This window comes from Fukomys damarensis, unplaced genomic scaffold, assembly GCF_012274545.1.
Source record: "Fukomys damarensis isolate Sample0158 unplaced genomic scaffold, DMR_v1.0_HiC HiC_scaffold_3, whole genome shotgun sequence".
NCBI lineage: Eukaryota > Metazoa > Chordata > Mammalia > Rodentia > Bathyergidae > Fukomys > Fukomys damarensis.
In genome coordinates, this window is record NW_022900915.1 from 20,798,971 (window position 1) to 20,821,620 (window position 22,650).

General features: G+C 34.3%; 1 long non-coding RNA gene across 2 annotated transcripts; it reads left to right on the forward strand.

Moving 5' to 3' along the window:
- On the forward strand, positions 1-21,468 carry LOC104850806. 2 transcript variants are annotated; one of them, XR_777077.2, is made up of 6 exons: positions 1-144; positions 4,283-4,431; positions 4,566-4,695; positions 10,689-10,797; positions 20,976-21,032; positions 21,375-21,468. It is a non-coding gene; the product is annotated as an uncharacterized LOC104850806 (long non-coding RNA). The 2 variants fall into 2 exon arrangements; XR_777076.2 differs by lacking the exon at positions 4,566-4,695.
- Positions 21,469-22,650: the final 1,182 nt, after the last annotated feature.

Genomic DNA, 22,650 nt, shown 5'->3' on the forward strand with positions numbered 1-22,650 from the left:
CAACCGGAAGTCACGATCAACATCCGGAAGCTGGCGGTCACGTGATCAGAGTCTCTTCCGGTCACATTTAGTACTTGGTTGCTAGGGAGACCCGGAAGTGACAGTGACCGAAACCTAACTCTTAAAACTATGGTTCAGGAGAAGGTGAGAGGATCAATATGGGGTTTATTAACTGATACGGACTGGATGGGAAGGTTCGAACGAGATGTTTCTTTTAGGGAGAAGGTAACGAACTGGTCAAACTGACTAGCTGATATGTACCAAAAATATGTCTTCTCACTGGGCTGATGTTTCGCCGGTCCCAAGTGAGCTGTAAGAGGTTAAATTTGCGGCGTGTTAATAATGTCCCACTTAGTTTTGTGTCCTGCTTTTAGGGTTTTGCATAAAATCTATCGAGTGAACTCAGCGGTACCACGGACTACCAGAGGAAGCATTTAGAAAAGTTCAAGTGACAGTCAAGGGAGAAACAAACCCACACACGTCCAAACAAACTGCCCTGTGAGATTTAGGAATTATGCATTTTACTTCTTCAAGGACGCAGAGTAACTATAAACAGTTTCTATCTCCTTTTGTCCTTATTCATCTAAATCTCTCAAGGAATTTAAATTCCAGATATGTCATTGAAAATCGAGACACCCTGATGAACAACACGGAGGACATCTGTAGAGTTCCCTACTACCTGTTTCCATTAGTTCCATGGGCTTCTGGGTCAGTGTCCCTCCATAGGTTGGACCAGGTCTTACATGCCTCTTCCTCACTGGACGCTTAGAATTCCAAAGGCTTTTAGAAGAGAACTTTGACGTGCTGCTCTTAATCTTTCATATGTTAACCTTTATTGGAAGGTATAGCTTCGTTATGAATGAACTGACTTTCTTTTTATTATTATTAAGTTTATTTGTACATTTTAGGTATACAATATGATGACACTCGTCACTGGGAATTTGTACCTTTACATGATATATCTTGGTTCTTATTTTTCCCCATTCCCTGCCCTCCCTTCAACCCCTCCACCCCTATTTACAAAGACTTTGTTTCTGTTTTTTTCCTTATCTCGTATTTATTCCTTTCCTTTACCCTTTCCATTTCCCCGTCCCCTTTAGACCTTTTCTTCCTATTTTACATTATGTATTATACATTTTAATCTAGTTTTCATTATGGCTTGGGCAACAGGTGCTGAATTTCTTAGTGTATCCAGTGTTACTCCAGCAGAGTGCACATTACTGGATCACTAATATCAAATGAGTTACTGGGCATGGCAACAAAAAATATTTCTCTATTCCTTGGGAATAATTAGCACAAAGATGAGATTATCTCTTCTTTTTTTAACTGTAAAGAGAAAGATTAAGTTTGTGTATGTATACTTTTAATATACAAAAAAGACACTTCACAATTTCATGACCCCCTTAGAGAAGGGAGGATTTAAAATGAGAACGTGGGTAGTGAGTTGAAGAGAAACAGCAGTATGAATTCTTACTCTCAAATTCTTTCTGTAATATAGTTTATTTTTTTCTTTATTAAAAAACAATAAGTAAATATTTTTATGCAGAGGATTGGAAAAATTTCTAGGACAGCAAAGGTAAAGCCATGTAAGGACTCAGGGGAAGATTATAATTAATTTGACTATAAAATTTAAATTTCTGTTTGGTAAATTTAAAAAAATTAATGAAATTTAAAAAGTAAGTCACGACCAGGAAAGAATGGCATTTTCTACCAATGTATAAAGACAAATCAATAGAAATGTAAGCAGCAAGTATGGCAAGGCACTTTAAAAACAAATGTATATAATAGGTAATATTCATATGAAAAATATGAGATAAAATTTAATAACAGTCATCTCTTATCTATGAAAACTACAATATGTAAAATGGAAGAAGCAGATCATTTTGCCATGTAGGAAGAAGTTAGCTCTTGTTTAAGGAATGATATAAAAATGTAATGAAACTTTTTTTTTTTAGATACCGGGTATCTAATTCGAGTCTTTGTGCTTGTGAGGCAGGCGGCAGAACCACTGAGCTAAATCCCCAGCCCAGAAAATTTTTGATAATGAATAATTTGATGACATATAAGAAAACCATAAAAGTGATCAAAGTTTTGAATCATAAATCTTAGGAAACAAATATAAAGTTTGTTTCCTAAACATGTTTATGGCATGCATGGTACACCTATTTATGGAATAATTTTTGACAATAGAAAAAATAGGGATCTAAATATCAAGTACTTAATTATTAAATTATATACGTATATCCCTTTGATTAAAATATATTTATTAAGCACCTATCATGTGTCAGATACTGTATTAAGCAGTTGGACAGAATGGTACGTTAGCTTCATTGTGGATGTGACCATGGCCCACATATCTAATGTATACAATTTAAAGGAGAGGTTTATTTAGCTCAAGATTTCAGAGGTTTTAGTCCATGCTTGCCTGGTTCTAAAGCAGAAACATCATGGCAGAAAGGTCTGGTAGAGCAAAGCTGCTCATTTCACGGTGGTCCGGAAGCAAAGGACAGGGAAAGAACATTAAAAAGGAAGGGGTCAGGGAATAGATATAATCCCAAGGATCAAGCCCCCAATCCACCAAGACACAAAGAAGAATTCTTAATTATAAGATCTTAGGTATTTTTCAAGCCAATCAAGTTGACTGTCAAAATTAACAGACATAACTGGTAAATGAGCTAGACAAAGTCCTCATTGTTAGAAGTAACATTCTACGTAGAAAAAATATATTGTGTCATATAATTAAACAATTCAGGGCCAGATGACACAATTCTATTAAAAATTGAATAGTAATACAGGTAGCTTTTTTAGGTTAGCTTTTCTAGAACACAAAGGTCCTCTTTGAAGAAGTGACCTTTGACCACATTTCTAAATGAAGTGAGAATGAGCCATGCTTGAATATCTAGGAGAAAATTTTAACAGGCAGAACTAAGCATATGACCCTGATAATGAGCTATCTATCAGTGGGCAGCCAGGGAACAATGGTGAAAGTGAGAGAAAATGAGAGTTGAAAAGCACCATCTCACAGGACAAGATGGGTAGTGGTGGACTACATTTAGGTTTTGCAGGATTAGAGGAATAATATAACCTTGTTGATAATTTGTACAAATCACTAGGCTTCTGTTGTGCAAGGGCAGTAGGCTTCTGTATTTAGTAAGTAGGCTACGACAAGCTATAGAAGCAAGTGGTAACAATCTAAGTTGAAACGTTTTAAAAATTGCTTTAGGGATATAATCAGTGGACAGACAGCAATAAAGATATTTCTGGATTATTCTGTTTGCACCTTTTTGTCATCCTATATTTTTTCAAAATATTTAAAAAATAATGATCTCAAAATAAATGGTCCAGAGTTTATAGCTTTAAACTAGCTTGACAGAATAAAAATGGAATTAAATTAAAAGATGCCTCTTTAGAGAGAGACTAATATACATTGTATGAGAATGACAGTAAAATAATCTGTATTGATTACTGCAGCATAACAAATTCCTCCCATAACAATTATAGTAGTTTACAGCAACATTTATTATCTCTCACTTTCTATTAATCAAGAATATGACAGTGGCTTAGCTGGGTGGTTCTGGCCCAGATCTCTTGTGAGGTTGCCTTTAAGAGTTTAACTTGGGGATGAAGTCATTTGAAACTTGACGGAGTTTAATTGGAGCTGGAAGGTCTGCTTCCAAAATATTTCTCAGTTTTGTAAAGAAAGCCTCTGCCTCCATTTTTTGCTAAGCATCAGGAGAGTGCAATTCCTTATCATATAGACCTCCATAGAAGTACTTGAAAGTCCTCCTGACCTGAAAGCTGCCTTTGTCCAGAGAAAATAATCTCAGAGAGAGCGATGAAGCAATACAATGTGTTTTGCAACTCAGTCACACCTCATCAACTTGCCACATTCTCCCCGCCCATCACTGAATCCAATTCCATGCTAAAGGGGAAGGAGATTTGACTCTATCTTTTACAGGGAGGATGTACAAAAATTTTGAGTTTGTACTTTAAAAACATCAGGATAGTAAACCATTTTATAACAATAAATGTATACAGGATGTTATAGGCACTAAAATTAATAATCAGGAAAATTTTTACTTAAGTAACAGTGTAGATTCCCTTTTTCTTCATTTGCGTGTGTGTGTGTGTGTGTGTGTGTGTGTGTGTGTGTGTGTGTGTGTGTGTGTGTTACTGGGGATTGAATCCAGTCTGGGCTCAAGCTTGTGGTCCTCTTGCCTCAGATTCCCGGAGTCTGATATTACAGGCATGCATCACCATACAATGCTTATTTTTTCTATAGAAAGAAGATTTGATGAATTCATTTCCTTTGCAAAGAGCCATCTGATAGCACTATGGTTTGGATATGGTGGAATGTATTCCCAAACAGTTCATGTGCTAGAATCCTGGTCTTCAGAGTGCAGGGCTGAGAAGCGGTGGAACATTTGAGAGGTGAGATCTCCTGGCAGATGGTTAGGTCACTGGGGATGCTTCCCTCAGAAGGGAACCAGTTAGTTTATATGAGAATGGGCTGTTACAAAAAGCAAGATTGGCCTCTGAGTCCCTCTTCCTTCCTGGACCCCCAGGTGGTCTCTCCCTGTTGGTTGTGCTCCCACCCTGATGCCATTCCTATATTGTGATATAGTCAGGGGCGCCTTCACCAGAGCCTTAAATAGATGAGGCCACATGATCTTGGACATTCAGTCTCCAAAACTCGTAAGTATGCACATTTGATGTCTAATCATAGTCATAGAAAACAAGCTAACACAGAGAAATAATATCTCAAAGTAGTTTTATATTATTAAATATAGTCATTGTTCAGTTTCACTCAAATTAAATTATAAAAGAATAGCAACCATTTTAGCAGTTTTTAAGGGGGTTGGCACAGAAAGTTATGGCCCTGACAAACAACAGTACTGAACAAGCACGTCTTTTATTTATGTTAACACTTTATTCAGATTCTGACACTGAGTGATTCAGGTCACAAAATAAAGTAAAACTCACCTACATTTTTATTTATGAGTTCATCACCAACATTTATTAAGCAGCTACTGAAGGTGGCATTTTTAATTGGTGGATTTTACTTTTAACATGTCCATTAGGATTATTTACCATCATCACAAACATGTCATTTCAAAAAAAAAAAAACTCTTTAAATAAATTTTATAAATGTTTTAAAAAAAAACCCATTGGTGCAATAAATAACTTGGATAAAATGCAATGCAAATAACTTAAAATCTTGCCTTTTCTGCTTCTGCCTCTAATGTACTTTCATAAGGGAAATAGGCCAGTGCAATATCATTACAGTTTTGCTTTCCAGTGTTAGGGGTGAAACTCAGGGCTTCATCCATGCTATACCAACTCTCTACCACTGAGCTATATCTGCACCATTTGAGTGTTAATTGCCTTTTCTTTCTTTCGTTGACTGATACAATTTTCTGATATCACTCCATTTATTCCTTTAAAGAGAGCTTAAAGTACTAGCAAAAAACTTGAATCTTTGGTGGCACGAATAGAATTATAGAATATAAATAATTTACCAATTAGATTACATACTCCTTGATCAATCTAAATCAATATCACCAAACTTCAAAAATACCAAAAAAAGGTCACCTAGAAAGCTGTTAAATTATGAAACAAATATTAAGTTGAATGTAGCCATTTAAACCAATTGATATTTCTAGGGATATATCTTTTTTCCTGCTGTTCACTTTTGATGTCAGCTTTTTCCCCTGGAAAATCAATTCTAATCTAAAAACCTAATTGCAATATATTAACCAGTTTGAAACATGGCAGTGAAGATACTGATAACCTTGATTGCAAGTAGAATGAAGTGCAATGAAATCTGTAGTCTAAGAAAATTGGAGAAGTGAGGTTTATAGTTTGAGAACTATGATTAAAATGTTATATTTTATTTTGTTTGTTTTGAGACAATCTCACTTTGTAGTACAGATTGGCTTTGAGTTCACTATGTAACCCAAGCTGGCCTTGAATTTACAGTGACCCTCCTGCTTCAGCCTCCCCAGTGCTAAGGTAACAGACATGTGCCACCACCCCGGGAAAAATATAATATATATTTTAAATTGTTTAGTTTTGTAACAGCTTCATCTGTTTTGAAATTATATAGTGAGCACTCATTATGTAAAATTCTTTACAAAACATTTGGATAAATGCTATAGAAAAGAGTGACTCAGAGTGCTAAGGAAACATTGAGAGGTGGCACCTAAATTATTCTGAGGAAGGTCATTGTGTTAGAAGGCTATCAGAGTGAGGTGGCTTCCAAGATAGATGCACTGTTTAGAATTCTTCCCATAGAAAATAACAGTAACTCATTCTGTTTCTTCAAGTAGTGAATTTATTGAAAAGATAAGCAGAATTTATACATTTGATAGAAGGCTGGAGGACTGGGTTTGGAAATGGGTACATTCCAATGATATTCGGGAGGACCAAGAAATGGCAGGTGCCACAATGATCTTTTGGCAGGAAAATATGATAAAGATGGTAAATTATCATTGCCTGAGCAGGCTTATTGATACTGTCATCACGGTATCATTGGCTCAGGATGAAAAATCCTGGACTAGCACAGCTCGGTCATATTCTGGCACAGTGGTTGTCAGAGTTCTAAGAGAGGATGATCTTGATCCTCTGACTCCTGTAGTGGAGGATGGGAAACATGCCCTGTGTCGATTATACAGGGGACGCCTCCAACAGCGTGGGAGGAGGATGGAAGACTTTAGAGCCAAAATGCTAACACACGTGTAGTGCTGTCTTGACATCAACACACTTCTTTGGTTGTGTGGTGTCAGGAAGCAAGAGGCAGTGTATGTTTGTGACTTTAGTGATAGCAGTTGAACTGAGGAGCACATTTAATTTCAGACAGAGAAAGAACATGTATGTATTTGTATGTTAAGAAAACTTAAATGGTATGAGAAAAACATGGAGTTCAAGAAGTCTGGCTTTAAAAAAGGAGTAAAGTGGGGTGAGCAGGCAGTTCTTTGAAATATATGGCATATTAAGGGGTTAGGAAAATTTTGCCTTACTAATTTTTGCAATTGCCAATTAATAGACAGTTTAATATTTTAAAAATTTAACAAAAGTGTTAGATTTGAGTTTTAAAAACTTCATTGTTTAAAAAGGAAGTAAAAAGAAATAAGATGTGTTATGCACACCAACTCCCCATGATGAATGTAATCATTATGTGCAACAAATGTGTAAACATAAAAAACTCTAAAAAACCTTCACTCTAGATGACTGACTAAAAGGAGGAAGGGAAAGCATAACTTTGTTATTGCTTTATTTTTCTAATGAAGTTTCTAATTTTTTTTTATGTTAGTATTTGCAGGTCTCACTATAGCTAAATGTTTAACTCTAGTATTATACCAATATTATTTTAAAATTATTTACATTGTTATTTCTCAGCCAGTCATGTTGTAATCTCAGTACTTGAGGATTACCATCAGTTCAAGACCAGTCTGGGCTACATAGTGAGCTCAAAGCCAGCCTGCCTAGTAAGACCGTCTCAAAACCCCTCCCCGCCAAATTTTAAAAATGCAGTATTATTTCTCATTTTAAGATTTAGTCCCTCTTAAATTTATTCTTACTATGGTGAGAGATAGTGTTTTGAAATATTGTTCCTTCCAATTTATGGTCAAATTCTACAATTTCCCCCCATTGAACTTTATCATACATAAATTGCTATGCTCTGTTTTAGTCTACTGATAACATTAGAACTTAAACAGTTTCACAGTAAGTTCTAAAGGATAGTAAGCCAGCTTCCTTCCCTTGCTTATTTTGTATAGTTTTCTTGGCCCTATGCCATTTATCCATCTATGTGATCTTTCAAGCCATTCATTCTTCAGACTGCCCTAAAACATACCCACTCAGAAGTCACTCTTTTTCTCTCCCTTTCTCTTTAGAATTTGAAATGTATTCAGATTAAATGCATTGTGTTAACTTTAAATAATAATAATAATTATGAGTTTATTTTTTAAAAAATCTGAGATGGTTTCTTCAAGTATTCATTTTACTCTATGTACTGAAACCAAATGTATTCCTTAAGTGTTCTCATGTAAAACACATTATACATTTCTCTTTGGTGAAATTCATCATTTAGTGTCTAGTGTGAGTTGAAGATTTAATTTCATTCTCTCACCCCACTCCACACTAAAAGAACTCCTTTATTTTACTCTCCTTTTGAAAAGTAGGGAAATACCCCATTTTTTTCTCATACTTCATTATTTTAACCTGGATTATAAAAGCAGTAAAAATAGCATTTCTTTCCATTTTTTCCCAGTTTTATTTTGCAGTGGGAAAATTAGATATATACCTGGTCTCATGGCTCAAAACCAGTTTTTTCCAGTAATAACTTCTACATATTTGAATTCTTTGTTTTGATTAGTTGTAAGTGATCTACTCTTTGGGCAGTTTATTTTGAGTGATTTTTGAGTAGTTTGATGTGTAACAAACCTGGGAAAAGAATTTTTGAATTCTTAATAAGTATATGCTATTGACTTCTTTGTACAATTCATTTGCAGCTGCTTTGTTCTTTAAATGCGCTGTAGATTCAACTAATTTTTATATGATAAGGTACAATCATTCAGCCCACAATCTTTTCATTCTTTGTGAATAATGTTAACATTTGTATGTTTTATGCTTTTAATATTTCCCCAGATCTCTTGAAATTAACACATATAATCCACCAAATGATTTTTAAGTAATTTGGTTTTCTCACATTCATTTTAATTGGAATATAGTGAATACTCGTACTCTTTATTTATGCCTTGGATCTTTTTTAAAAGTCTCTTTTCTTGTACCAGTGCTAATTCTTACAACTCATTTATTAGTTTTTTGTCCATGTGTGGAGCTCTCTCCCATACAGTATGTCTCTTATACTTTTCCTCCTTTTGTATTGGTTACTCCCCTCAATACTTTACTAATTTATTAGGAAGAACGAGTTTCAGAGAAGCCTGGGGTCAGATATGATTTGTTTTAATACCACAGTGTACTTGAAAAGACTTATCTCCTGCTTATTATGAACACAAAAACTCAGGACTGGTATAATTCTTGTTCAGATCTGTTCAGTTTTTTTGAAGTCAGTTTTAAGGCTACTTCCTTGGTAGGACAATCTCTGCAACGTCTTATCAGAAATATTCCTCCCATTGTTCCATACAGCAAATCACGTGTTGACATTTGTGGAATACATAAAATTGTGCTGCATCAGTAAGCATGGGGATTTTGTAAGGATTTTATTTTATACTTTCGGATGGTGCTTTTTGAGGCGTTCTGTTGCCTTTAAATTTGCCCCCTTGTGGTCAGTAGGTAGCAGAGAACCCTGGCAGCTTTTATTTACCCATTGTCGAGTGCGGAGGACACTGGTGGCTTCAGAGTTTCTATATAAAAAGACTTAAGGCACAGCAGTTTGATTCACAGACATAGCTACTTTTCCATGGAAAGCATCCTTTGTTTTTTAGTGTTTAATTTTATTGTCTAGAGAGCGGCGTTAGGACATCAAGGACACGCTAAGGCAATGCTAAGCCACTTCTTGCCAAGGGTGCTGGCAGGACATATAAAATATGCAGTGTAGTTGAAATGAATGCTTATAATGTGCTTTGTGATTACATTTCAAAGCCCATAAAGGTCTTTCACACACACACACTTTCTTTCCAAATTGCACCCTTCACACACACACACTTTCTTTCCAAATTGCACCCTAACTAGGAAGTGGGAAGGACAATAGAATTTCGCTTCCCCATTGGATAAACTCTGGTCGCTAGCCCCTAAGGGCACAAACTGGGCTCTGAAGAGCAACTCCTACAGCGTCCTTAGCAACTCCAGTTGGCCGGGCTTCTCCATGCCTCAGCAGGGGTGAGTAGCTACCAGGACTCACTTCTGATGACTGGGGAGCTCACAGGGTTGGCAATCCACCATTCCAGAGCAACCAGGAGACCAGAAAGACCCACTCTTGGGAGTACAGGGCCTCCTTTCTTAGGCTTCCAGAGGTCTGGCTGTTAGAACAGACGCAGTCTTCAAGCCTGGTGCAATGCCCTGGTGGAGACCGCCACCCAGACCATTGGATACGGGAAGCTTTTTGCGAGGAGACACGAGGAATTGGGGGATTTTCTTACTGCCGTGTATGGGGGCCATTTACTTTCCTCTGAACTCCCCTGTTCCCCTGGGCGATCCCTAATTCAGAAGCTTGCTTGCCTTGCTGGTCAGTTTTCATGCCTTTCTGTAGCTGGGAAAAATGAACTTTTGTGCTTACACTTTTTTGGACTTAGAAAGAGAAAGTTCAAAAATGGAATACAGTGTGTGTGGGTGGGGATAATGAAATAAAAGGGGGTTTCAAAGCAATTAATATAAGAGAAGGTCCAGGTAATCAATTAGGAAAACATTCTAGAAGAAAAGACTGTGATAGGAGTCTATTTACTTTATCTGCATATCTAAATGGATTCTGTCTTTTAGTGGTGTTCCATCAAATTGCCTTTTGTTCTTTAGGGTTATAGTCTAAATATTATTTTCCCTAATGTATGTTACCTTTCCTTTGGCTTGATATAATTTTAATATTATCTAGTTTTCAGAAATTGTTCTTTAAAATTTTGCTGTCTATCCAGAGCTCCCAGGATAGTGTTTGGTCACAGCAGGTTCTAAAAAATAGTTTGGTGCTCTCAGTTAATTAACATTTTCTAAATGCATCACACATATGATTCCAGGAGGTGGTGTCTTGAAAGTTTCTGACAAGCAAAGCAAGCAACCTTCTGAACGGGGGATGGCCCAGGACAAGAGAGTTCAGAGGGAATTAAATGACCCCTGTTCATAGAAGTAAGAAAATTTTCTACTTCCTCTGGTCAGTAAATTTGGTAAATCTACCTGTCATGCTGCTGTTGAAGGGGATTCCCAGTGCACATGGACGTACCCCCAAGTCTTCTACTTTGTGTCACTTTGTTCAACCCAAAGTTTCCCTGACTTAATGTTTTTAAAAACACATATTTTTAAAGTAATTTCTCTTAAGAGGCCATATTCCACAGTATGCATTTTGGGAATTGTTGTTGTAAAATCTGTACTCTTTATTTTTGCTTATATTTCCATAAAAATCAAATGAATTAGTTTTTTAAAAACATTTATTGATTCACTATAGTGTCAAAAAATCTTTTCAAAGGAACTGTATGACATTAGTAAATTATTTTTATTACTTTGAATTACATATTCTACAGTAATACACTAATTCAATTGATAAATCTATATTGTTAGCACCACTGCCTTTTTACTGTACAATGACAACATTTTGTTGGAACCATCATTGAAGCAATATTACATCTACTACGTAGCAGATATAACTAGTGAATGGATAAATTTGAAAAGTCATTGATTTTCCTTTTAGAATGTCTTTCTGCAGAAGGCAAATTAAATGATTTTAATAGTGGCCTACTAGAACAGTGATAAGAACCTAAATTCAGAAAGTAGCTATTAAGTGATATTAAATTTCTGATGTAGAACAGGTTGGATTTGTTTTGGGAAGTTATAGAAACTATATATTTGAAGATGACAGTGTAGTCAATAGCATTGGAATAGATAGTGTCAAATCTTGATAGGTGAGTGTGACCATAAAGGTACTCTGGTCATGGTCTGATGTGAACATCAAGATAAAATCTATGTGAAAGAACCTCATAGACTACAAATCCCATGCAGAGGTTTTTATTACTAGTTCTAGAAGAGCTCCTGAAGAAATAGGTTTAAAGAAGATTTCCAGAAAGACAAAGGACATCCTAGGATTGTATTAATAACTATTGGAAGGTGGTAGAGAAAATTTGCTGTAAACTTTCCTCTTCAGTAGAAAGGTTTATAAGCAAGCAAAGAAAAATCAGAGCTAATGAAGAGCTGGGTCTTGAAAATAGTTGTCATAAAAAACAACTATGTTCTCTTAACTTTTATTTCACTATTTGATGGTTTTGATTTATTTAAAAAATAAAACAGTACAATTTTTATGACCAATTTTATTTATCAAAGATTTTACTTCTGTTCTGATCCACAAATTCAATAAGTAACCTGTGTTTTGGGTGCGCTAGAAAATAACAGGATATTTAAATAAATATAATTTAAATTTTATGAAATTAATTTTTGCTTTTAAATCATCTTTAGTTGATTCAAGAAAAAATGATAGCTATTTCTTGATAGTAATGTAAAAGTGAAATAACTCAGCAAGTCCAGTTTTGTCTGTTTGAATTTAATGTTGTGATTTCCCTTCAGAGTAAAAGAAATGTGTGTTATATTGATAGCAGAAACAATTTTTTAAAATGTACTTATTTTAATTTTCTATTTCTCTTTCAAACTGTCTTTATATCATATGCCACTCTCTCCCTTTTTCATTTTTATAAGGCAACAAGCTATATATATATAACTATCTTGAGAAATCAAAGGGTACAAATTTATCTTGCAAGTGGTTTTAACACATGCTTCAAGAATATCTTTTCATCAAATAGTGTATTGGAAGCTGAATGTTTCAGCTACACTATTGATGAATATTTGTGTCTCTAGTTTCCATATATATATATACCTCAATTTGAAATTGTAATTATAACTTTTTTCTTTTGCTAACTTCTTCTAGACAGTTCTCATCCTTTTATTTCTTTTATGCCACTTCTAAATTTCAAAGAATTTAGATCCACTATGAATAACCATCTTTTTGGATAAGGATTTTATCTATCAATCACCTATCTTATGCCTTAGTCTCTTACAATGCAGGAAGTAGTTTATCTTAACTGATCCTCATTGATACCTTAAAACATGAAGTATTTTTATTATTTAATCCTCATGCAACTCTACTTAGTAAATATTAAGATCTTCTTTTACAGAGTAGGAAACTAAAATTTGAATAAGGATTTGAGGAGCAGCACAAAAACCCAGTGCCTATTCTTGTCCACCTTCCTGCTTTAAGAGTTAAAAATGTTGGCCCATAGAAAAACCTGCACTCAAATATTTATAGTAGCTTTATTCATAATTGCCAAAACTTGGGAACAACCAAAATGTCCTTCAGTAGATAAATAGATAAAGTATCCATACAGTGAAATGTTACCCAACACTGTAAAGAAATGTATTACCAAGATGTGAAAAGGCAAGAAGAACCTTAAGTATTATTACTAATTGAAAAAAAAGCCAATCTTTAAAAACTGTATATTGTATGATTTTAACAATAATGAATTCCCAACTGTGTGTGGTAGCACACACCTGTAAGCCCAGCACTTGGGAGGCAGAGGTAGGAGGATTGCCATGAGTTTGAGGCCAGCCTGGGATACATAGTTCAGGGCCAGCTTGAATTATAAAGCAAGACGCTGTCTCAAAACAAACAAACAAACAAACAAACAAACCGAAACAAAACAAAACAAAAACCAATAAGGAATTCCAGATAAGAAAAAACTATTGAGATAGTGGAATGTTCAGTAATTGTGGAGGTGATGGGGTGGAGTTAAGGGATGCTGAACAGGCAGAGCACAAAAATATTTTTAAGTAGTGAAAACACAATGTATAATACTATAATGGATGATGCAATACATTTTAATAATCCACATATAATACACACCACCAAGAGTGAACCCTAGCATAAACTGCGGACTTTAGGTGATTATGACACATGTATGTTCATTAATTGTCATAAATGAAATTCTCTCACAGGGGATTCTGACAATGACATGTATGGGTATAGGATATGTATTAAAAAATTCAGTTCTTTTTTTCTCAGTTTTGCTCTTAACCTGAAACTGTTCCCAAACATTAAAGGCTTTAAACAATCAACCCATGTAAACATATGGAACAAACAATGTCATGAATTTTAATGTCAGATGACCTTCAAGATTTTAAATATTATCTAAATTGGATTTTAATAGTATCTCCTACATAAAGTAAGGAGTATCTTTTTATTATTTATGTTTTAATAATATCCATAGCAAAAATTGAGTCGTTAGACTCATTAACTTATGTTAGTAAAATGACACATATAGAAATTTTTAAAAATCATTAATTTCAAATATTAACTTTAAGTTTTATTCAACATAAAAAATGTTGTATCTTCAATCTTAAAAGCACTTTTATTTTCACAAGTAGAAAATGCCTGTAAATTTAACTAAAATTATATTTGAAGAAAGAAAAAGATTCTGGATTCATGAGCTCCTAATGTGTGAGTCTTCTTTTAATAGCAAATAAAATTTGAACATTACATCACAGTATAAAAAGCTTACTGTTAACTTCTCACAGATTGGAGCAAAATGATTACCCACACCGTTGCTAATTGCTAAATTATGGAATATCTTTTTAAATTTTTCTAGTGCTTCCAAGACCAATTTCCATAAATTAGAGGTTTAAATTGCATTCATGTATAATCTCATCATTCTGTTGCTTATAATTCTAGGCAGAATCAGCTGGATTCTCAATTCAATCTCACAAGATTCAAATCAAAATAGAAACTGGGAGAAAAGATTTGAAAACCACATGTATGATAAGGCCCTTATATATAAAGAATTCAGACAACTCAATTGCTAATATAAAAGCAAATAACTTGAAAATGTGGGTCAAAAACCCATAGACCTTCCTCAAAAGACAGAGTCCAACCGTTACATGAAAAGATAGTCTACATAACTAAACACCAGAAAAATACAAATTAAAGTCACAATGAATTATCATTTCATACCTGTTAGCAAAATGATTTATAAAAGATGAAAGAAGTGTGCCGGTGATTTAGCTCAGCGGTTCGGTGGCCTGCTTTGCAAGTGCAAGGACCGGAGTTCAATCCCCGGTACCAAAAAAGAAAAAAAAAAAAAAAAAAAAAAAAAAAAAAAAAAAAGATGAAGTGTTGATGATAAAATGTGGTACACATGCATAGTACAATATTATTGAGCCATAAAAAGAATGAAATCCTGTTTATATGTAACAATTTAAATGGAACTGGAAATGATTATGTTAAATGTAGTAAGACTGGCACAGAAATACAAGTAGTCTGTAATAGTACTCATTTGTAGAATCTATCGTATTGATCTCACAGAAAAAGAGTTGAGAGTAGAACAGTGGTTACCAGTGTGGCGGGGCAAGCAGTAGGAAAGGAGAGATACAGAAAGACTGATTATTGAATATTGTGTTGCTGTTTGACAGGATAAAGAAGTTTCAGTGTGCATTTGCACAACAGGATGATTGTATATATCATTGGGATAGTGTATATCTCAACAAATAGAAGAAAGGGTGTTAAATATATTTATCATAAAGAAATCAAATATTTGAGAACGTAGATATATATATATAAAACTTGATTGCACAATAAACATGTGTTGAAATACAACACTGTACTCCATCATTATGTGCAATCTTTATGTTTTATATTTTATTTAAGAATTAATTTGAGCTTTAAGAAAGTTTTTGTGAGAATGTAGAGAAAAGGCAATACATTATGATATAAATTAGTATAACTAGTATGGAAAAGAGTGTGATAGTTCCTTAAAATTTAAAAATAGAACTACCATATGGTCCATCAATAAGAACTTCTGGGTATACAAAGAAAATTAAATTAATATGTTAAAGAGTTATTTGTATGGCCATGTTATTTATAGCTTTAGTCAAAATTGTCAAGATAGAGAATTAAGCTAAGTGTCCATTGATGGATGAAATATTGTATATATACATAATGGGATGTTATTTAGCCCTAAAAGAGAAAAAAGTTCTTTTGATATAAGGGGAATAGATGTAATTCCTGAACATGCTGCATATCTGAAACACAAGTCCCTGTTCTGTAAGATCGAAGAATGAATTCTAAGAACAAGGGAGATTAAGAGTAGGAAAAAATTATTGTGAGAAAGATAGTTTCTGTGTAAGGAAGAGAAAAGGGGAACCGGAAAGTGGCTTACCTGAGGACCCTGTTTTCCAGGGGAGTTTTATGGAGCAAAGCCATGAGGTGAGGTGGGTTCAAGGTGGGACAAAAGTGTAGTCAACTAGTAAGATTACAGGTACAGCCCCTTAGGCAGTATTGGTCTGATGGGAAATAAAAACGTGGACATGAGGTGAGACGAAACTATGATCCACCAATAAGGTTGCAAGAAGTATAGTTGCTTAGGTATTACTGATTAAATGGTGATCCAGTGGGTAAGCAAGTCACATACCAAGCATAAAAGGAACAAACAAGGATTTTTGGATTTTTGGTAAGGGATGGCTTAGGGACCTTTTCTGGAAGGGATGGGTCAGGGACCTTTCCTGGAAGGAATGCGTTAAGGTCTTGGTCCCTCACTCTATTAGAATATAGGTGTCCCCCATACCTATTTAGAATATCCATCACTGCTATTCATCCCTAGGAGAAGTTTGAGTAGTTTCTCTCTTTTTATAATGCTAACCAGTGAATGTGCCTCAGTTGTTTTTCTATGCTGAGGGCCCATCTTTGTCTAACTGCTTTATAATAATATCTAATTTAGCTATGTGAAATACTTTCATTTGTAAATAAATGGATGAACCTAAAGGACATCATGCTGAGTAAAACCAAGCACCTAAATACAAATGCTACATGGTATCACTTATATGTAGAATCTAAAAAAGCAGAATTCAAAAGAAGCAGAGAGTAGAATGGTAGTAGTCAGGGGCTGTGGTGATGAAGTGGAAATGGGGACCTCTCAGTCAAAGGTTACACATTTTAGTTAGATGAGACAGATTCCATCGTACAGTATGGTGGTTATTAGTAATAATATGTACTTGAAATTGTCAGAAGAATAATAATTTATAAATATCCTCAACCCCCCCCTAAACAAAAGAGAGCCATGTGAGGTGATGAATTTTAGTTAATCCGATTATGGTCATATACCATAATGTATGCATATATGAAAACATCATCTTATATAATATACATATATATAAGTATTTTGTCAATTATAGCTCAGATACCTGGGAGGAAAAGGTCCCATCCTATTTGGGCTTTCACCTAAATGATCTGGTAAGGAATATATTTTTTAAGCTCATCCACATGATTTGCAGAATTCAGCTTCATGAAGTTGTATCATTGAGCATCCTCTCTCTCCCTCTCTCTCTCTCTCTCTCTCTCTCTGTCTCCTTTATCATTGGTTTGTGTTTTAGCTAGGATAGTATCAGAGGGCAATTAATCCTCTGTCTAGTAATAGGGGAGAGGACTAAAGAAAGAAAGACAGCAGAGACTTGCATAATTTCAAAGTATGTGGGGGGGTGAGGAGGTCAGTGCCTCAGCGTTAGCAAAGACAGACAGTGAGAGCTAGCCATTATTTGTTGGGTGCACACTATAATTGGAGGGAGCATCAGGTGACTCAGAGAACAGTGATAGTCCAATGCTGATTAGGGTCTTATGCTGATGGAGATTTTATGTTGATAAGGGCAGTAAGGAGAGCATTCTTACAAGAGTAGTTCAGTTGGACAAGATATCAGGCAAAAAATAAAAAATAAAAAGATAGCAGGCTAATAAAGGAGTTGTCCTTCCCCCATTGAAACTTTTCTCTTTTTTTATTATTTGGCGCTCGAAAAACTAGGATGTCTTCAGATGATTCTTGCCCTTGAGTGGCACAGTATCATGGGACCATTGAGGCCTCGACTTGTGACCAGAGGCAAAATGGAGTTATGTTTCTGCCTGCCATACCTGGCTCATGGGCAGGGTGACATTGGGCCTTAGACAGCTATAGTTATACTTTAAATATGAAAGAATTTTCCCCAGAAAATTATGTAGTATGGTTCTCTACAGGATAGAAACTTCTCAGCTTCTGTTTTGAACTCCTGAATTAGGGTAACTACACAGAATGATTCCTAACATTGCCATTGTCCTAAACAAAACAATTTTAAAAATTAAAATAGCACTCTTTCCTATTTTACACCATTCAGAGTTATATTTGTAAGCAGTGGTCCTTGTACAGTAATTCTGTATATTATTAGTATGTTCAAATTACATGCAATAAGGCAAGTTTGTCTTTCATACTGCCAACCAATACCAAATATATTGAACTGTAGTGTCACTGTAAAGTGCTATGTGAGTTACAGTGTCTGCCACAGAATCAACAAGCATTACGAAGAAAACATCTTTGGTGCAGTCATTTACTGTTGTTCTGAAAATGGAACACATTGTTTTATTCTTAGTAACACAAAGTGCTGCTTTATTGGAAATATTTCTTCTCTTGGCTTTTTCAATCCTTCCAGCATTTCTTTTAGCTTTAATTTAATTCTTTCCACTTTACATAAATAAAATTTAAGTAATATTTATTACTTCATTAGACACTACATATTTAGAAGTAACATACTTTTATCAGTTTAAGCAAATTCCATAGGACACATTTGTAAAATAGTAATAGAAATTCTTTGTTTTCTTATTTCTTTGGAATCATACTGTCATTGCTTGGTTTATTATTATTGCTACATTCACTAAGCCTTTGGCTTTTCCCAACAAAGAGTACAGTGAAGCTTGTTTTATCGTGAGTAAATTATACAAATGTATGATAAAATTTTTACTTTGCTAGTTTAGGTATGTGAAAGGAAAAACTAGAAGATGTAAATTAGAAAAATTATAAAATAGCATGTTAAAATAATTGAATGCTTTCATTTTTCTGATTTTATATACTTTAAGTTGGAGATGAAAAACTAATCTTAAACATCATAGAATGTAAGGAGGTCCTACTGCAATGCTATAATAATAATAATAACTCCTTTACTGATAAATTCAAATTTGGGGCTTTCCTGAGAATTTATGAAGTTTTTTTTTTAAGCACAGGGTTAAATTTTATTCTGAAAGCTGATGACATTTTAGATTTAATATTTTGGTTTTGGGAGAGAAGGATTACTGTAAGTCTTGATTTCCTCATTTACACCTGAATGATTAATTCCAGTATCATGTTGGAGGGCCAGGGGTTTAGCTCAGTAATGCTGGGAAGACACTGAGTGCAATCCCTGGTACACACACGCACACACACACTCACACACATACACACACACACACACACACACAAATGGAGACACCCTAGTATTTGGTAGCTTTCTAAAGGCATTAATTTTTTTCTTCTTGGAAATTTGAGATTATTTTGTTACTGTTTCTATTACACTTTTTCAAAAGCGACCCTAAACAATAAAATACATCAAGGGTACAAATGATCTCTTCTTCATAATGAGGATACTATTCAAGCAGTTGTTTACAAACTAGTGTCAATGATGCATTGCTTCCAGTATTACCAAGATAAGCGAGAAAGAGAGAGTATGCATTTAGAAATGTTTACAGCATGTGTCATTTTCTCCCCTTACAATCTAGGCTAGTCTCTTCAGCAGAGTATCAAGTAACTAGCACGTCAAGCAGAAGGTACAAAATACCTACTACTATTACCAGCAAATCTAAAGAGCTTTGGGAAATACCTTCAGTGATACAAACTAGTTACTCTTAGTTCTGGAAAGCTTAAAAATATGAGTAGTCAGAGTCAACCTTGTAAAATATCTTAAGAAACAACTTAAGGTTCCAAGTCAGTATGCCTAATATAATGCACACAAAGACCACGTTGCCTTTAATTTGTCTTCAATAAATTTTTCTCTCTGTAGCTTTTTCTTTTGATTCATTTGACATTAAATGTTTTAAAGTAATTTATTTAAGAGTGTGTCTTATTCATATTTCTATTTCTAAACTGCATTTCTGAGTCATGAAATATGCAGCATTTATGAATGGTGGGCTTGATCTTGACATTTTAGCTTGATTAAACATCTTGTTTGTTTTATACAATATTTCTCAAATTTGCAACATTTATTACTAGTTTATCAAATTAACTGTATATATCTGCGTTTTTTATTATCATTCTTTTTGACTGTCTGTGTGAAGTACATCTTGTCTTACATCATTGGTAGGAAATTGTGATCATGTTCCTGAATGTGTTCAAGGTGGAAATGTCCAATGTAGTGATGTTAGCTGTTGAAGAAAACATGACACTGAAAAGATTAAGTGTGCCTGGGAGGAATTTAGAATTTTCACTAAATTTAGTTCCACTCTAAATGAAATTCCTCCCTGTATATAGCATAGCATGGCTGTTAATTTAGGATATGTTTGGATAATATTCTTGGGTATGTGAATTATTAGAAACAGATCTTGCTATATAGTAGTAGTAATTGGTAATAACATTTTGCATTTATAATCCATTTCATGATGGGTATTTTACCAGAGCTCTTCAAATCTGCTTTCCAGCCTTTTCTGCTTTCCCCTGTGCCTTCTGCTTCTAGTTTGCTTTAGCTAATGAATGGATTCAGGGACAGCTGATAAACAAGAGTGTGGGTGGAAATTGAGATCAGACTTCCAATTCTCCAGTTCCCTCAGGTTGGTTGCATCTTTCAAATCAATAGAGAAGCATTTACTTTTGGTTTTTATAGTAAAAAAAGTTTTAATTAGAAAGTTAGCAGAAAAATAGGAAAGGACTCCAGCTTAGGTTCAGACTAGCCAGTTTTTTATTTTTTATTAACAGCTGTCTGTAGTACATAATGTTTACATTCCTTGTGGGGAGTTGGCACATGTACATAAGACATCTTAATGCTTTCTTCATGCCCCTTCCCTTCTCTCATCTCCCCCTCTCTTCCTTCAGTCACTTCATTTGAGTGTATCCTGTTTCCTGACAAAATCTGCTCTGATATAAATCATGCATTTTAAAATTTAGTTTTATTAAAAATGGAATGCAAAATCTTTAAGTATTAACATAACTGCCCATTTGATTTTGTCAAATACTCCACTAACCACAAATAGCATGTTCTAGTTTTGGTTATACATTCATAAGATATGCTCAGATATTCTTCAAAAGGAAAAGAAATCTGAATATGAGGGCAAGCTGAGAGAGCATAATCTATCTGACAGAAAGGCAAGAGCCATAAAGCAGGAATAAGAAGTTACCTTAAAATACAGAAGACATACTGGTCTCATAATGACTGTAAGTATTTATGTAAAGTTTCCTATATGCCAAGCTCTATTCTAACTAATTGATATATGCTAAACTATTTATTTCTAATAGGAACTCTATGAGGAGATATTATCCCTATTTTACAAGTAGGAAACAGGCTCAAAGCACGTAAGTAGATCTATTAGTCTTGTATAATGTAACCTCCTAGTTATTAGGCTGTTCTTACAATGGTTTCACTCATAAAACTGATAAATTATAATAAAGACTGGATACTATATGAACGAATATATCTATAATAGTAACATAATAGATAGCATATGGGTTTTGACAGCAAAGTTAGGCTTGATTCCCAGGTATGAGTTTAAATTTAAATTGCTTCTTAATAAGCTGCTCTTAATCCTGATTTTCATTCTTGCTCCCTTTTCCACAAATCATGTATTTGCATTATATGTATTATTTAGTACTGTGAATGAATTTCTATCCTAAAATAAATTTTATATTTTTATTCAGATTTATGATCTGTAATTATGCCTGTTAACAAATCACCTGCAATGAATAACTTTGGAGTAATATCTTCTCCCTGTCATGAGGAACTCTTGAAATTTAATTTTAAAAAGTCAGGGTGCTGAGTAGAGAGAAGAAGAAGGGTAATGAAAATGATCGCAGTGTGTTGTATGCGTGTATGGATATGCCAAAATGAATTCCACTATTCTGTATAACTAATATACTCTAATTTTTAAAATGTGAAAGAAAATTGTGAAAATAAAAAATAAATCATGCTATCTCACCAAGGGTGAAAATGTTCAAATGTCCTATTTTTTCAATAGCTTCATTCATGTTTTATCTTTTTTGTTTTGTTTTGTTTTTTGAGATAGGGTCTCACTATGTAATTGAGACTGACCTGGAACTCACTGTGTAGCCCAGGCTGGTCTCGAACTCACAGCAATCCTGCTGCCTCAGCCTCCAGAATGCTGGGATTACAACACCTGGCTTATAATGTTTTATCCATTTTCCCAAACTGCATATTATATAATTCCTGTATAATTGTATATAGAAATCTGTACTTTTTTTCCATTTAAAATAAGTATTTTCTATACTCATAAATATTTTTAACATGTTTTGCAAATTTTGTACTCACTATCTTTTTTATACTCATCAGTTTTAATTTATCACAGAAAAAACATAAAATGCATAAGATTAAAGTTTTAATAACTACTCGTGTATGAAGAATTTTAATTGTTTCTTAGTCCTTTCCTATTTTAAATTTAGCCACAACAGCATGTTTTCCTATACTTCAAATCATTTTCTTGGAGTAAATTTTCTACACTTGATCTTAGCCAAAAGGCCGAGAAGCGATTGGAGTAAATTTTCTAAAATGAGTGCTAGTGAAACTTTAAAGAACTTCTTGAAAACTTTACAACCTTGGGGGGGATTTTCTCTGGTTGTTTTGTGTTATATATCCTTGCCCTAACACCATATCAACCTATATAAACAAAAGAGAGCTTGAGAAGTTGTTTCTCATCCAGACCACTATAGTGAGGAAAGTAGAATTCGTAATGTATGATCCACAAAGACTGAGTAGTTTTGCTGTAATTTATCTAGCATATGTAATATATTTAATTTTATACTGAAAAAATAAAAAAATGGTCAGTGCATATAAATGGTTTGAAAGAGTTATGTCTTATATTCTGTGACTAACTTAGTTTTCTTCAAATCTGCTATGTAAACTTAAGATCTTTGATTGCCGCCAGATGCATCTACACATGTTGTGGGTTAAGTGTGTTAG